A 17,655-nucleotide genomic window follows, 5' to 3' on the forward strand; every position below is an offset into this window, starting at 1 on the left:
TAGCCAGGGGGCTCCGCCCCTGGACTCCCGACTGCATCGTCCAAGAATGAGATTAGCAGGCTCGCTTCGCTCGTCTGCATTTTTATCATGTTAGGACAATTCAGTCGGGGGTTCAGACTAAACGTCTGGCTAAACGGATATGGCGAGCGAAGCGAGCCTGACGGCTAGTAATATGATATTCCCAGGATTGAAGTAGCAGTGCTCAATCAATTTTTCCGCGATAAATGCATTTAAATCTTCAACTTGGTGCCAACCTAACAAAGTCAACTCAACTTAATGCCAACTGACAAAATTATTAATTTAGTTGCCAGTTAACAACTGTTTCGAAGAGGTACTCTATCTAGATTATAGTTCTATAGTAACATATGATATGGAAATTTCAATTATAATTAAGAGATTGGGAGAAGAAGAATATACATGCTAAAGACGAACTTTAAACCCTTAAAACAACCCTTAGAGTTAAAATATTGCCAAAATATTTCTAGTGCGCCTCTAAAGGCCAACTGAACATAGCCTACCTACCAAATTTGAACGTTTTGGTCCGGTAGATTTTTAGTTATGCGAGTGAGTGAGTGAGTGAGTAAGTGAGTCAGTCAGTCAGTCAGTGAGTGAGTCCCATTTCGCTTTTATATATATATATAGATAGATATAATTTATTGCTTGATAAAAAATAATTGATTATTTTAAACGATGATGAACAGTTAATATGAAATCAATAAACCTGTATCTGCTACCATCTATAGAAGGCATTGACAAGACAGAGTGGTTCGGCAACGTTTTTCTCACATCTTTCTCCACTGTCATTATAACGTGGACCTCACTATAGTTCAATACTTCAAGTTCGCTACTAGTAAGATAGCCGGCCAGATAGCCGAGTTGACAGAACTTGACACACACCATATGTTTGAAATCATCTGTTCAATTTAATAGAATTTACAAGGACAGCAAAATACCGTACGAACAAAAATCGATGTGTGTGTGCTGTGTGCGGAGCTTCAAGCGTTGCACCCTTCAGTCTCTGCTAGTCCTATCTTCCTGGTCGCGGGTTCGAATCCCGTCGAATCCAATAGGCATGGACGTTGATCAATTTTAATTCATCCTCGCACTTACCGTTACCAACGCACAAGCAAAAAATCTCATGTATAAAGGGAAAAAGAGAATCTGATGAAGTGAGAGGTGATCAAACGAATGGAATGTGAAATAAGGTGAGATGAAGATATATAAGAGAGAGTCTGATGAAGAGATAGGTAATCAAACGAATGTGAAATAGAGTGAGATGAAGATATACATAAGAGAGTCTGATGAAGTGAGAGGTAATCAAACGAATAGGATGTGAAATAGAGTGAGATGGAAAAATTCAAAAGAGAGTCTGATAAAGTGAGAGGTAATCAAACGAATAGAATGTGAAATAGAGTGAGATGAAGATATACAAAGAGAGTCTGAGGAATTAAGAGGTAATCAAACGAATATAATGTGAAATTAAGTGAGATGAAGGTATACAGAAGGAAGTCTGATCAAGAGAGAGGTAATCAAACGAATGGAAGGTGAAATAGAGTGAGATGAAGGTATACAAAAGAGAGTCTGATGATGTGAGAGGTAATCATACGAATAGAATGTGAAATAGAGTGAGATGAAGGTATATAAAAGAGAATCTGATAAAGTGAGAGGTAATCAAACGAAAGGAATGTGAAATAGAGTGAGATGAAGATATATAAGACAGTCTGATGAAGTGAGAGGTAATCAAACGAATAATGTGAAATAGAGTGAGATGAAGATATACAAAAGAGAATCTGATGAAGTGAGAGATAATCATAGGAATGGAAGGTGAAATATAGTGTGATGAAGATATATAAGAGAGTGTGATGGAGTGAGTGGTAATCATAGAAGGTGGAATAGAGTGAGTTAAAGATAAACAAAAGAGAGTCCGATGAAGTGAAAGGTAATCAAACGAATAGGATGTGAAATAGATTGAGTGTGAGATGGAAAAATTCAAAAGAGAGTCTGATGAAGTGAGAGGTAATCAAACTAATAGAATGTGAAATAGAGTGAGATGAAGATATGCAAAAGAGAGTCTGATGAAGTGAGAGGTAATCAAACGAATATAATGTGAAATTAAGTGAGATGAAGGTATACAGAAGGAAGTCTGATCAAGAGAGAGGTAATCAAACGAATGGAAGGTGAAATAGAGTGAGATGAAGGTATACAAAAGAGAGTCTGATGATGTGAGAGGTAATCATACGAATAGATTGTGGAATAGAGTGAGATGATGTTATACAAAAGAGAATCTGATAAAGTGAGAGGTAATCAAACGAAAGGAATGTGAAATAGAGTGAGATGAAGATATATAAGACATTCTGATGATGTGAGAGGTAATCAAACGAATAGAATGTGAAATAGAGTGAGATGAAGATATACAAAAGAGAATCTGATAAAGTGAGAGATAATCATAGGAATGGAAGGTGAAATATAGTGTGATGAAGATATATAAGAGAGTGTGATGGAGTGAGTGGTAATCATAGAAGGTGGAATAGAGTGAGTTAAAGATAAACAAAAGAGAGTCCGATGAAGTGAAAGGTAATCAAACGAATAGAATGTGAAATAGAGTGAGATAAAGAATACAGAAGGGAGTCTGATGATGTGATAGGTAATCATAGAAGGTGAAATAGAGTGAGTGAGATGAAGAATACAAAAGAGAGTCTGATAAAGTGAGATAGTGATCGAATGAATATTAGATACAAAGGGAGTATCCCAAATCCCACAACTGAACCAGCCGTGACATTTCAATCTGCTTATTTTGTTTATCGGCAGGGCAGGCAAGGGCTTTGTGCTGTTGATATAGTGAGTTAATTACCATTCTATTTAATGACATCTTTGTTTGTATTGAACAATGACACCAGTATACAAATGTCACATTCCCTGGTGATTCCATTTTGAGATTCACTTTAAATTGTCAGATTTTCTTGTGAATGACATCAATGCTAGGCATCCAACTATTGCTGACAGACGACTCCAAATAAAGGTTTAAAGTGAGGTCGAGGTTGTAATGGCAGTGGAGAAAGATGGGAGAACAGCGGTGCCGATTCTCCGCTCTGTCAATGCCTACTCTAGAGGATAGCTAGATACATAGATATTAATATAGGCATGTGAGTAGTGAGTTTTTAAGTGAGGTCCACGTTGTAATGAAAGTGAAGGTAGATTGGAGAAAATCGGTGCCGTTTCACTGCCTTGCCATTGCCTCCTATATGTTCCATGTCCACGTTGAAATGACAGTGGAGAAAGATGATTGAACAGCGTTGTCAATTCTCTGCTTTGCCACTGTCTTCTATGGAGGGTAGCTGACAATCTGATGTAATATTAACAGGGTTACAGAGTTACAGGGGGAATCTAACTTTGCAGAACATTTGATAACAAATAATCACAAGTTAAGGAGAAAGTTGAGTTTCTGCATGTTAATAACAAAGGCAGATCTTTGAATATTCTAGAGGCTTTAGAAATAACAAGAGTAATTAAGGAAAATTCCCAGTATAGTTTAAATGACCAGATTCATTTCAACCAATACAACACTACGAATTTAGTTTTATAATAAAATTGTAAGCATTAGTCAATGGTTTTTCCATTTACATATTTGTTTTATTATCTTTCACACTTGTTTTCTTGGTTCTTATTTTGTACTGAAAGTAAATTTTGTTATCATGGCGATTCTGTTGCTTAAGCCGCCATTTTTTCACACCGTTGAGGGGAGGAGACTGTCTAGCTGGGCCAATGGCAGGCGTTCATGCCCTTGACCAATAGCAGTACTCGCCTACTAGTATAAATTCTGCTGCTCTTGTATTTAGTTTTAGTTTATCAGAGATTGACAAGGGTGTAATAACCGAAACCGGTATTTTAAGTATCAATAAATCTGTGGTTTTCTAGACTACTTCTTAGTCTTTTTCATTCAATATGAATAATTACCACAATATCAACTTCTCAACTACACAAAAAGTGAATAATAATTATATTTTATTTGTGGAGAAAATGATATTTATCAATGATTAGAATGAATTTTCATAATTGAGAGTTAATATTTTGTTAACTAATTTTATTTATACATTAATAAAAACGATCCAGCAACGTTGCGGAGCTAGAAAAGGATAGCGCTATGAGCTTTGTCGAATGATAGCAACAACAATGTTAATCCAAAATACTGTCCTTAAAACGTGGTCCTCAAGAAAGATGATACAAGGATGATATGAAGAGAATACAAAGATGATAGGCCTACGAAGATGATACAATAATGATAGACAAGGATAGCATCACCAATGTTGATCAAACACTGCCGTTATAACGTGGACCACACTGTAGTGGGATCGACTTCCATATGTCAGCTTTCCTGATGTATTTCATTGATGTTTCCTATACAACCTATGATGGCAGATTATAGTGAATCTCCCTATAGTGTATGTGACTACTGAACAATGTCTGCCATATGCAAATGTCACATTGCATTGTCCACCTATGGTTGGTTCTCTCTCGTGGGGTTTTAATGGACGTTGGAATTGATTTGTGTTTGTATTTTGGAAAACTCGCCAAGGGATTTTGGGGGAGTGTTTCTGTTGTTTAATGTGGTGGTATTGGGTTGGTTTAATGGAGTCGACATCATGTTTCAAAAGGAAGAATTAAATATGATTGTGTTACGGGGTTTGAATTGTGATCTGTGATTTGGGTTGTAATGGTCAAGGTTACGAGTTTAGCTTACACTATATCTGTTTGAGGTCATAGTTGCTGTTTGATTTAACCAGGGTTAACTATTTTTAATCAGCTGATCTTTGTGCTGAAACTGTATCTGTTCGATGTCCTATAGTAATGTGGCTAACGTGGCGAGCAGGACAGTGCTCTTCAGAAGCGCTGCCACCACCAGGTTTTCAGGGTCCTGGGCCCTGCTACTTTTATAGGATAATATTACTAGTAGTTCAGTGAACAGTAGACCTCACGCAGTATTCTCATCCACAAGTACCTGATTGAAACTATAGACCCTATGAAAATACAGCAATGGAATGGCTTCTCCACACATCTGTGTAATCACTTGTCAGCTGATTTATGATGGATAATTCTTTAGTCTGATTTTTACTCTAATATTGGCGTATGATGGAGGCTCCTTTTTCCTTTTATATTATCCTTGAAATGCAAAATTTCCAAAAACCTTGTATATTCGTCGACGCGCAATTTAAAAAGGAACATACCTGTCAAATTTCATGAAAATCTATTACCGCGTTTCGCCGTAAATGCGCAACATTTAAACATTAAGAGAAATGCCAAACCGTCGACTTGAATCTTAGACCTCACTTCGCTCGGTCAATTAGTATGATGGATATCTCACTACAGCAGCAATAACGAACGTGATTGGCCAATCAACTACAGCCAATGCCAGCACCGCTTACTTACAATGTAAGGTGGCCTGTTTCATCTATCGTTCTTTTCTACACGACTGGAGCGATTTACATGTAAATGGATTTGCAGAAGCGTCGCCACCCCAATTTTGTCTTTTACTAGTTCTCTTTATCTCTCTCTAGTGTCCTCCGTCCTTTACTTTCATACTTCATTATTTCTCTCGTACTCATACTTCATGAAATGGGCTGATTCCCGAACGCCAACCCAATCAGCTGATAATCAGCCTATCGGAGAGCTTCATGCCCTGCTGACTCATCTGAAAACGCCTTGAAAAACGCTTCGTGTAGCTTGGCCCTTGAGCGATATGCTTTCTCTGCATGCACTTTACTTATAAAAGTGTGCTCCTTATTAAAAGTGTATTATAAAAATTCGAAACTGATTGAGAATGATGTGGTACTTGCACTATATTTTTTTAAATTTACATCGAGAAGTCTTGAAGAATTTAAAATAGGCCTATAACCATCCTCGGTAAATTGGGAATCTATATGCAAAATTTCAAGTTAATCAGTTGAGACGTGATGCTGACGTCCGTGAATTTCCTATCCCGTACGTGAATAAGCCAATTCTTTCCTTTATAATATTTTATAATTGGATTATTTTTACTTTCCTTGCCCTATTACCATAGGTAAGGAAAGTATTGCTTTCCAAAAAAATTAAGGTACCCTAATTTCAAGTTTCCTTTACGTTTCAAGGTTCCCTGAGTCCAAAAACATGATTTTTGGGTGTTGATCTGTGTGTGTGTGTGTGTGTGTGTGTGTGTATGTCTGTGAACACGATAACTCCATTCCTAATCAACCGATTGACTTGAAATTTTAAACTTAAGGTCCTTATACCATAAGGATCCGGCAATAAGAAATTCAATAAAATTGAATTCAAAATGGCGGAAAAAATGGCGGATAATTACTCAAAAACAATGTTTTTCACGATTTTATCAAAAATGACTTAACCGATTTTTCAAAGTCATACCCTGTATAGTTATTTAACAGCTCTATCAACTGGCATGAGTCTCCTCTCTGGGAAACTAATGGGGGGTCCACCCCATCCTTGAGAAATGGACTTTGTAACCTCCTTCTCGTGCATGAGGTAGGTAGGTAGGTAGGTAGAGCAGTCATAAAAAGAACACATAGTCGAGATATTTCATCTGTAGAACAGCTGTTTTGACGACTTTTAAAAAAATCATCGAATTTCACAATATTTACACAAAGGAAAAAGTACTCTGAAAACAATTATATATACACATATATATAGAAGTCTGGTCGTAGTTTCAAATATGTTGCCATTATGTTATTCCCCTAAATTATTCTCGTTTGAGAATGGGGCTTACAGTTCAATGAGCAAGGAAAGTTGTGTGAGTGTACCACACCAGATATTTTACAAGAATAAACAGTAAATATTCAATCAGATATACCGGTATCAGCTATCTTCCGTAGTAGGCAGTGGCAAGGCAGAGAATCGGCAACGCTGTTTTCCCATCTCTCTCTACTGCCATCATATCGTCGACCTCACTCACTCACTAGAGTAGCTGTTTTCTTTCTGCTTTCTCCCCTCCCCTTTCCGAAGGGATGTATCAATCAGTTCTTCCGCCGACGTCGCGAGCTCATAACCAACCTGTTACGCGGTTCGTAATTGTAGTTATATTCGCTTATTAATTATGTTCTGTGTTCTAAAAATAGTTGTTAATCGTTCAATAATCAGTGATGCATCCTGATAAATAGTTGATTGTCGTTCAATATTCAATAATAAATCTTTCTCAGTGGTTAGAATCGTTTGAATTGTGATTTTACTACGAAAACTTCGTTGCCAAAATTTAACTTTTTTCATCCGAATCTTGGAAACCAGGTGAGTAATTTCACGTGATATTCTATTTATTTCGAATTTATGACCTTTATCCATGTTCATAAATTGATGAGATATGTTTTTTGATAGGATTTTGTTAGATGGTGAGGGAATGAGATGGGTTTTTTGGTTGAAAATTGGTGAAATTTGAAAATTTGGTCAACATAACCTCAAACCTTACAAAGACGGGTAGCTGCAGGAAATTAAAGCTGACCCGCGAGGCTGGGTCATTGACCTCTATTAAAGACGATGTCACCATCAATGATTATGAGTTATTTCTGAGTTCTTGACTGTTCCAACAGTATTTTAACGACGATAGAATATAAATATTCATTTAATACTGTATCTAAATTAAATACGGGATGGATTATTCATAAATTACGTAACGTAATAGATTAAGAGAAGGGGTTTTGTTCAGTGTTACGCTTTAAGAATCAGTCCTACTGTTATTCTTGCACTAGCAGGTAACCCGTGCTTCGCAAGAGGCTATTTTTAAAACTTGAAATAATGAAATCTTGAAGAACTGAAAAAGGCCTATAACCATCCTCGGCCAATTAAGAATCTATAGCAAAATTTCAAGTTAATCAGTTCAGTAGCTCAGACGTGATGATGCGTCAAACATAATTTTCCTATCCCGTACGTGTCTATAAGCCAGTTCTTTCCTTTATTATAGTATAGATTACGTATTATGAGGATAGTTAATTTTAAAAATTCGAAACCAAAATATGAATTGAAACAATTGCTGATATTCGCGTTACGAAATTTTGGGTTATTTCTCTATCATAATTTTATACAAGGGCTGTTTTTTATTTGTGAAATTATTAATTGGATGCTTCATTTCAGTCGATTTATATAGATTACGTACCTACTATGAGGAGGATAATTTATTTAAAAAATGTGAACCAAAATATGAAATGAAACAATTGCTGATATTGCGTTACGTAATTTCATGTTATTTCCCTATCATAATTTTATACAAGGGCTGTTTTTTTATTTGTTAAATTATTAATTGGATGCTTCATTTCAGTCGATTTATATCGTCCTCAAAATTAATTTATTCTTATGTATACTAGCAGGTAACCCGTGCTCCGCAAGGGTCTATTTTAAAACTTGACAAACAGAAAACTTGACGTTATGCAATCTTGAAGAATTAAAAATAGGCCTATAATCATTCTCGGTTAATTAAGAATTTATATGCAAAATTTCAAGTTATTCAGTCCAGTAGTTCAGACGTGATGATACGTCAAACATGATTCTACAGATTGAAATTATTGAGATATTGCAATTATTCAAATACTAATGAATTAATGATTATTATCAAACGAAAATCCAAATTAAATGCTGTAATTTAATTTGGAATTTCGTTTAATAATAAACATTAAACATGATTTTCCTATACCGTAAGTGAATAAGCCAGTTCTTTCCTTTATTATAGTAAAGGTAATTTAACAATATGCATTGTTAATATATAATGTAATCAGTTACAGTTTTATTACGTTTTACTATAATTTATTTATAGGAAGGTTGATTTTTTAGTAGTAAGATTTCTAAGTAGATGATTCCTTCTAACTGAATCAATAGGTACCTAGAACGTCTCGGAGATTTTACCATAAAATTCATAGTGTATCAAGTCACTTATTCATTTATTTATTTATTCATACGCAAATACAATCCAGGTAAAAAAACAGGCTTCCACCCAAATCTGCTTTAAACCGATTCGATTTTGACTAATAGGTTTCTAGCTAGAAGAATACGAGAGAAAAGTAGATTAGAGATGAGGAGATAAATGTTGAAGGATGAGGAAGAAAAATGAGAAGCAGGAGAAGAAGAGGAAGAAGGAGGAGAAAAAGAAGAAGAGGTTTTAAAATAACGGTGTAACTGTGTGAGATAAGGAAATAGAGATAAAGAGAAAATAATATTGAAGATAAGGATATGAATTGAAAGCAGAAGTATGAGAAGGAAGAGAAGAAGAAGAAGAAGAAGAAGAAGAAGAAGATTTAAAAGAAGAAGAAGAATGAGAAGAAAAGAATAATAATAAGAAGAAGAAGTTTTCAAATAACGGTGTGAGATAACGAAAGAGAGATGAAGAGAAAATAATATTGTAGATAAGTATATGAATGGAAAGCAGAAGGATGATGATGATGATGAAGAAGAATGAGAAAAAAGAAGAAGAAGAAGACGTGAAAAGACAAAAAGAAATAAAATAGCAAGAGGCTATTTCCTGTTTGGAATAAAGCCGTTGGAAAACGTTTATAAAACACAGAGGAATTGTTGAGCGAAACACTCCTTAGTTTGGTCTCAACAGCTCTTCAATCATTTCTTTCTCTCCCTCATCCTCTTTCTCTCTTCCTCCGCCTCTCTCTCACACTCTCTCTTTCTCCTTCTTCCTCTACCTCTCTCTTCCTCTCTTCTTCTACCTCTCTCTCACTCTCTTTTTCTCCCTGTTCCTCAACCAATCTTCCTCTCTTCCTCTACCTCTCTTCTTCCACTTTTTCTCTCTCTTCCTTTACCTCTCTCTCTCCCTCCCTCTCCTCTCTCACTTTCAGAGGCTCAAAGAGAGGAAAAATAAGAAGTTTGGGGGTTATTCAGAAGCGCCACAACGCATTACACGCCCGTGTGGAAATGGAAAAACCGGGCCTTCGCCAATAGAAAAGCAATACAGTTTTCCTCCCATTTTTCCGCACTTTTCCCAATTCTCGTTTTTGTAGACTACCACCTCTGTGCGAAAATAATGTTTTGCATGTCGATGCGTGTTATCGAAGTGAGCTAGTGTACAGTTTAGTAGTGAGTTGTTCAGAAAAAGGTATTGATTCAGATTTCAGTTGGAAATGTTTGTTTTGGTTTCTGTTTTCTGTTTGGTTTCTAGTTTGACTTCCTCTATTCTGTTTTCAGTTTTCATTCTGAAGGTTGTTGTGAAAGTTGTATTCATTTGATCATTTAGAATGTTCGCAACGTTTAGAAAGGTTCCACGGGCTCGGATACAAAATGGTTCCAATCTTCTTTATACAACATCCAACGTAATGTATTTGTGTCTTTGTCGAAGACACGTCTTCTGTGTCTTTTCAAATTTATTATTAGATATAGAAGAGATTATATAAATCTTATAGAATATATTTGTCACCTATAAATTTGAAAGAAAAATAGCACAAGGACTACCTTATTATTTTATCTGCCAATGTTATGACATCAGTGTCATTTTCATTGTAAATAAATAAATAAATAAACTGACTTCTTCAGTTTTAGGAGTTGTACTGGAGAAATTTTGTTAGTTAATGTGCTTGAAGTTTGTTATTTAGTCCAGTCAAGGAAAGATTATAGAGGGAAAAGTTGGGAAGACAATTTTTGACCCCGCAGTTCTATTAAGGGTAGTAAGGAGGTAAACATATCAAAAGTCCCCACCCCTACACCCTGTGCTAAGGGGGTGGGGGTGATTCAATGGTACAATTTTTTGGTTTCTCACATAAAACTGAAAAACTATGTATCCTAAGGACTTGACTGTCATATAGCAAATTAAAGCTTACATAATTTCCTACAATATTCATTCCACAACTTTTTCTATATCTCCTCTAGCTTTCGAGATATCCGCTCTTGAAGGTGTGACATTTCTGAAAAAACACGTTTGCCACCATTTTTTCCCTATTTTAGCTCTTATAACTTTTTAAAAATCAATGGGAAAAATTCATGAAGCAATGAAAAATTCACCCTCCACATTGAAGCTTGCACAAATAGGTCCGGTTGCACAAAAGCAGTTAAATTTAAATCGTGTTTAATTCCACGAGAACCAATCATAGATGCCGTCTTTTCAATAAAGCCTTTTCTGATTGGTTCTCGTGAAATTAATCACGGTTAAAATTTAATCCGCTTTTGTGCAACCGGGCCTATATATATATATATATATATATATATATATATATATATATATAATATATAAGAAAAGAATCGTCTCATACATGTACGGGATAGAAAATTTACAAATGACGCTTCATCGCGTCTGAACTACTCTGATTAACTTGAATTTTTGCATATATATATTATTAATCAACCGAGGATTGGCCTATTTTCAATTCTTCAAGATTTCAGTAGGTCAAGTTTTCAATTGGACCCTTGCGGAGCACGGGTTAACTGCTAGATATCAATAAGAATCAACAGATCATTCAACAGATAATCAGATCATTTTGTCATTATCTATCTATATATATAAGCGAAAATGCACTCACTCACTGATTGCCTGACTGACTGACTCACTCACTCACTCGCATAACTAAAAATATACCGGACCAATAAACGTTCAAATTTGGTAGGTATGTTCAGTTGGCCCTTTAGAGGCGCACTAAGAAATCTTTTGGCAATATTTTAACTCTAAGGGTTGTTTTTAAGGGTTTAAAGTTCACCTTTTAGCATGTATATTCTTCTTCTCCCAATCTCTTAGACTAATTATAATTGAAATTTCCATATCATATGTTACTATAGAACTATAATCTAGATAGAGTACCTCTTCGAAACAGTTGTTAACTGGCAACTAAATTAATAATTTTGTCAGGTTGGCATTAAGTTGAGTTGACTTTGTTAGGTTGGCACCAAGTTGAAGATTTAAATGCATTTGTCGCGGAAAAATTGATTGGGCACTGCTACTTCAATCCTGGGAATATTATATTACTAGCAGTCAGGCTCGCTTCGCTCTCCATATCCGTTTAGCCAGCCGCTTAGTCTGGACCCCCGACTGGATTGTCCTAACATATGATAAAAATGCCCAAATGAAAAATGCAGGCGAACGAAGCGAGCCTGCTGATCTCATTCTTGGACGATCCAGTCAGGGGTCCTGGGGGCGGAGCCCCCTGGCTAGACGGATATGGCGAGCGAATTGAACATGGATTCAATTCTCAAATCACAAAAACAAGCTATAAGAATAATTTTACACCTAGACCCCACAGCATCAGTTAAAGAACATTTCGCTCACTTGAATGACAGTTTACAGTCTTCACATCTTTGAGACAATAATGAGTGTGAAAGAAAATCTTGAAAATATTTTGAAGTTAGGACATAATCATAGGTACAGCACTAGAAACAGAGATAAACTTTTACATTTGCAAAGCCATAGACTTGAGTTCTACAAGAAGAAGCCCCATACATAGGAGCCAAGTTCTATAACAAGCTTCCGACGCGAATCCAACAAGAGCTGATCCCATAAATTCAAATTGGAATTAAAGAGATATTTAACTGGGAGAGCTCTTTATAATATAATGAATATTTGAATGAATGAGATCAGCTCCTATGAGTTGAATTGTATGTATGTTTGTATTGTTGTATTCTGTAGATTTTTTATTTGTTATGCATTTATTTTTAATTGTATCTAATCAAAGATATATATTTATGACACTATTCATTGTATACACTGTACAAATTTATGAATAAAGAAATTATGATATGATATGAAGCGAGCCTGACGGCTATATAGATATACTGGAATGACTTGAATCATAGTTACTGTAGTAGGCGGTGAAGAAAGAAACTGGCAACTATGTGGTCCTATTATCTACTTGTACTCACTTGAATACGTGGATCTCATTTTATCTCGATTATTTTATCCAGACTTCTTATAACGACTATTTCTTCCTTCATAAAACCTACGAGTCTAACCTAATCGTATATTCATGACAAAAGTTAACCTGACTGAATCTAGTAATGTTTCTTTCCTCTGAAACAATCTAGCAGCTCCAACAATAGCATTGTTTGTAGAGTATATTATGAGTGTGATTTATTCAAATGGAAATTGGCCTGGAGGTAGTGAATGAAAAAGTTCACGGGTGTAGTTCATATTTAATTCACAACAATTAGTTGCAAACTATGCATTGAATGGAGTTGGTTGTCAACTATTTGTTTAGTTGTTGAATGCACAATGGGCTCTGTATGTGAATGGGATGGGCAGAGGAGGAAGAAAAATACAAATTGTACTAAGCGGAGGAGAGAGAGAATGATATGGAGACGAGTATAGGTGAAGTGTGATGAGAGGTGTGGGAAGAAGATTGAGAAGACGAAGAAGAAGAAGGAGGAGAAGGAGAAGTGGAGGAAAAAGATGAAGAAAAAGGTGTAGAAGGAGGAGGAGGAGAGGAGGGTGAGGAAGAAGATGAAGGAGAAGAAGAAGATGTAGGAGGGGAAGAAGAATAAGAAGAGGAAGAGAAGAAGAAGAAGAAGAAGAAAAATAGAAAAGAAAAGAAGAATAAGAGGAAAAGTGTGAAGATGAAGAAGAATGAGTAGGAGGAGGCGGAGGAGAAAAAGAAGAAGAAGAAAGTAGAAGAAGAGTGAATCTGTAAAAGAAGAACGTGGTGAAGGAGATGGAGGAGTACCAGTAGAGGGGAAAAAAGAGGAAGAAGAAGAAGATGATGATGATGATGATGTGATGATGATGAATGATGATGATGAAGAAGGAGAAGAGGAAGAAGAGGCTGAAGGAAAATAATAAGAGGAAGAAGATGAAAGAGCTGAAGAAAAAGAAGAAGAAGAGGATGGTGAGTATGAAGAAGAAGAAGAAGAAGAGAAGAAGAAGAAGAAGAAGAGGGTGAAGAAGAAGAGGAGAAGAAGAAGGAGGAGTAGGAGGAGGAAGAAGAAGGAGGAGTAGAAGGCGGAGAGGAGAAGAAGAAGAAGAACATAGAAGAAGAGGGGATCTGTAAGAAAAGCACGTGGAGAAGGAAATGGAGGAGTATAGAGGGGAGAAAAAAGAAGAAGATGAAGGAGCTGAAGAAAAAGAAGAAGAAAGGATGGTGAGAATGAAGAAGAAGAAGAAGAAGAAGAAGAAGAAGAAGAAGAAGAGGGTGAAGAAGAAGAGGAGAAGAAGAAGGAGGAGTAGGAGGAGGAAGAAGAAGGAGGAGTAGAAGGCGGAGAAGGAGAAGAAGAAGAAGAACATAGAAGAAGAGGGGATCTGTAAGAAAAGCACGTGGAGAAGGAAATGGAGGAGTATAGAGGTGAGAAAAAAGAAGAAGATGAAGTGAAAGAAGAAGGAGGAGAGGGAGAAGAGGCTGAAGGAAAATTAGTTCATGAAAAATAGAAAAAGATTAATAGTAGGAGGAAGATGAAGAAGGAGGAAGTAGAGGAGGAACAAGAAGAAGAAGAAGAAGAAGAAGAGGATGAAGAATTAGATGAAGAAGAAGAAGAGGATGAAGAAGAAGAATAAGTAGAGGAGGAAGAAGAAGAAGAAGAAGTTGAGGAGGAAGAAGAAGAAGAAGAAGTAGTAGTAGTAGAAGAAGAAGAAGATGAGGATGAAGAATTACATGATGAAGAAGAAGAAGAAGAAGAAGAAGAAGAAGAAGAAGAAGAAGAAGAGGAGGAAGAAGAAGAAGAAGAAGTAGTAGTAGTAGTAGAAGAAGAAGAAGAAGAAGAAGAAGAAGTAGAGGAGAAAGATGCAGAAGTAGAGGAGGAAGAAGAAGAAGAAGAAGAAGAAGAAGACGGAGAAGAAGAAGAAGAAGAAGGAGAAGAAGAAGACAGGAATGGAAAGTGTGTCAATTTAGAAAGGAGTCAGTGAAATTAATTGTCAAGTTTTTACGGGAACAAAGAGACTAGCTTTTGTTGAATGCTCCACTTGGCTCAGACAACTTTTAACCGAGCAAATAAAGAATTCACTAATTTAATGTCACTGCGACGACTCGCTAAAAGTTGAAAAGCTGAAACTAACTTACTATGAGAATGGGCATACATTCGGTTACACTCCTTCATTCAGACGAGTTCACGGCTATGAAAGATAATTATTATTAAACGAAAATCCTAATTAAAAGCTGTAAATCACCCCCAAGATTTCTGCTACTGCAAATATTGACTGACAACAGGGTAAACAGCTAGATGGGAATTCTCTGAAAGAGAACAGAAAGTGCCCGGTTGCACTAAAGTCTGTTAGATTTAACGGTGATTAGATGTAGGGTAGATGCCAATCAGAGAAGCATAAGACTGTATTTGGACTGTCTGTATTTATAAGACTGTATCTGTATTTGGCACTTAATCGTGGTTAAATTCAAGCAGACTTTTGTGCAACCGGGCTACGGAGAATGATCGAGATTGTTCATTGTAGGCTTTAAATGTTAGAAATGATCAATTTAGAAGTCATGTGCCGGTTGCACAAAGTCGTTTGAATTTTAACCGTGAATAATTCCACGAGAACCAATCAGAGAAGCCATCTTTTCTAAAAGGCCTTCTCTGATTGGTTCTCGTTGAATTAATCACGGTAAAATTTAATCGGCTTTTGTGCAACCGGGCCCTAGTCTCTTACTAATAATTAAATAAAAAGACTAAAAAATTGTCAAAAACCACAGATTTAAAGACCGGTTTTGGTTGTTACACCATTGTCAATCTCTGATAAACTCAGAGTCAATATTTCATCAGAATATTGATAAATATTAGATATTTCTGATATTCTATCAGAGTTTGATTCTGAGTTTATCAGAGATTGACAATGGTGTAACAACCGAAACCGGTCTTTAAATCTGTGGTTTTTGACAATTTCTTAGTCTTTTTATTTAATATTGTATCTGTACAATTTTTATTGTCAAGGAGACATATTTGGGGAAACCCTTTGTCTCCATTGTGAATAATAAATGAATAAATATGAATAATAACCACAATATCATCTTCTCAACTACACAAAAAGTCTTAGAAATAAAACAATTTAAAACTCTACTGTTGTTTTGATCATGTATATTGTAAAAACCAGAGAATAGTTTTGGTTGTTACCTCCTAGTCAATATCTGATAGAAGGAAACCTGAGCAGTAAAGCTTCATCTACCAAGTTTTGTGGTATCATGTTGTGATTGGTCGGTAGTAGGAGCTTTCTCATTGGCTGAGGCAAACCAGGTCACTGTTATCATGTTGATACCTCCCCCCGTGGGTGTGGCTTGTTCCAGTCAATGACAGGCCTTCAATTGATTTATAGACTGTTCCTATCGTCAAAATATTTAGACTCATAAATTCTTCTTGTATAGAGAATATCGGGGCACTGACCGTCGCTTGTTATTTTTATTTATTGATAAACAGAACACAATTCTCTAAAATGATTGTGTTTATATTTTCCAGCTGGCTATACGTCAGCTTATGAATTTCGGGGATGCGATATTTTGATTTTCCATAGAATCACTCGCTCACTTTTTACTATCCACAGACGACGAAAGTCTCATCTGTTTCAGCCATTGATCCTTTCAATGTCGTTCAGCGAGTTTTCCCAAGAATGAGACCCAGTGCAATCGAGTTTTTTTATCATGAACCTACTATGTTCCGAATTTCGTGAAAATCGTTAGAGCCGTTTTCGAGATCCGTTGAACATAAATAAACAGATATACAGAAATTGCTCGCTTAATATAATAGGATTCTGTGTTGAACAAAGATATTTTTTATCTCAAAATAATGTTCAAGAAATAGTGTATTTACAATGGTAATATGAGAAATTAATTAATTTCAATCATAGAATTATTGTAAACTCAAATTACTTATGAATTCATAAGATCCAAAAAAGCTGATCCGGACTTGAGGTTTCAATGGGTTAATAGAAATATGGACTTGAGGTTTCAAAAACTACTTGAATAGAAATATTGGATGAAGATTTGAGAATATGGGATGAAGATTTGGGAATATGGGATGAATGTGGGAATATGGGATGGAGATTTGGGAATATGGGATGAATGTGGGAGTTGTTTACTAAATAATCCAACAACAGTTTTACTAAAGATCGAATTTTATTTACATCTTCATCTTCATTTTTAATGTACAAATATTAGACTATACATTCAGTTTATATATATTTTCGATTAACAACAATTTCTTACAATATAAACATTTCATTTTTATTCTTCGTTAATCGTTTAATTTTCGTATTCATTTTGTTTTTTTAGGAACTTTTTAAAATTTACACAATTTCTAAAAATCTAATAGCTAAATGGACTCTGGTGAAGTTCTGAAATCTAAAAATTTTTGAATCATATCGGGGGGCAAGTTTCATAGAAATAGGGCTGGTTTCCGAGCTCGGGACTTAGGTAAGTTCTAGACTTTAAACAGCTGGGGTCAGAAAATTGGCTTCCCGAAACGGGGCGTAGTCGCAGTCTATGTTCAAATAAAATTTTGAGAAACTAGAAAATTTAACACAAAATAAAGTGAAGTTTCAGTCAGCCATTTTGAATTATTTAGGAATGTTTCATTTCTTCAAGGAAAAACGTTTCCAATTATAGATATGAGAAAATAAAGATTATCATAAAACTGCGACTACGCCCCGTTTCGGAAAGCCAATTTTCTGACTCCAGCTGTTTAAAGTCTAGAACTTAGCTAAATCCTGAGCTCGGAATCCGTAACTTAGAAGTTCAAACCAATTTATCTAGAATACATTGTATTTTAGGTACACTGGTTTAAACTGTAGATTTC

The 17,655-nt window shown here is 35.7% G+C and overlaps 1 protein-coding gene across 1 annotated transcript in view; it reads left to right on the plus strand.

The window, feature by feature from the left end:
- The window catches only part of LOC111051876 (midasin-like), a 629,562-nt gene that overhangs the window by 158,435 nt on the left and 453,472 nt on the right, over window positions 1–17,655 (plus strand). The window lies entirely within an intron of this gene.

Source organism: Nilaparvata lugens, chromosome 11 (genome assembly GCF_014356525.2).
Source record: "Nilaparvata lugens isolate BPH chromosome 11, ASM1435652v1, whole genome shotgun sequence".
In the NCBI taxonomy this organism is placed as follows: Eukaryota; Metazoa; Arthropoda; class Insecta; order Hemiptera; family Delphacidae; genus Nilaparvata; species Nilaparvata lugens.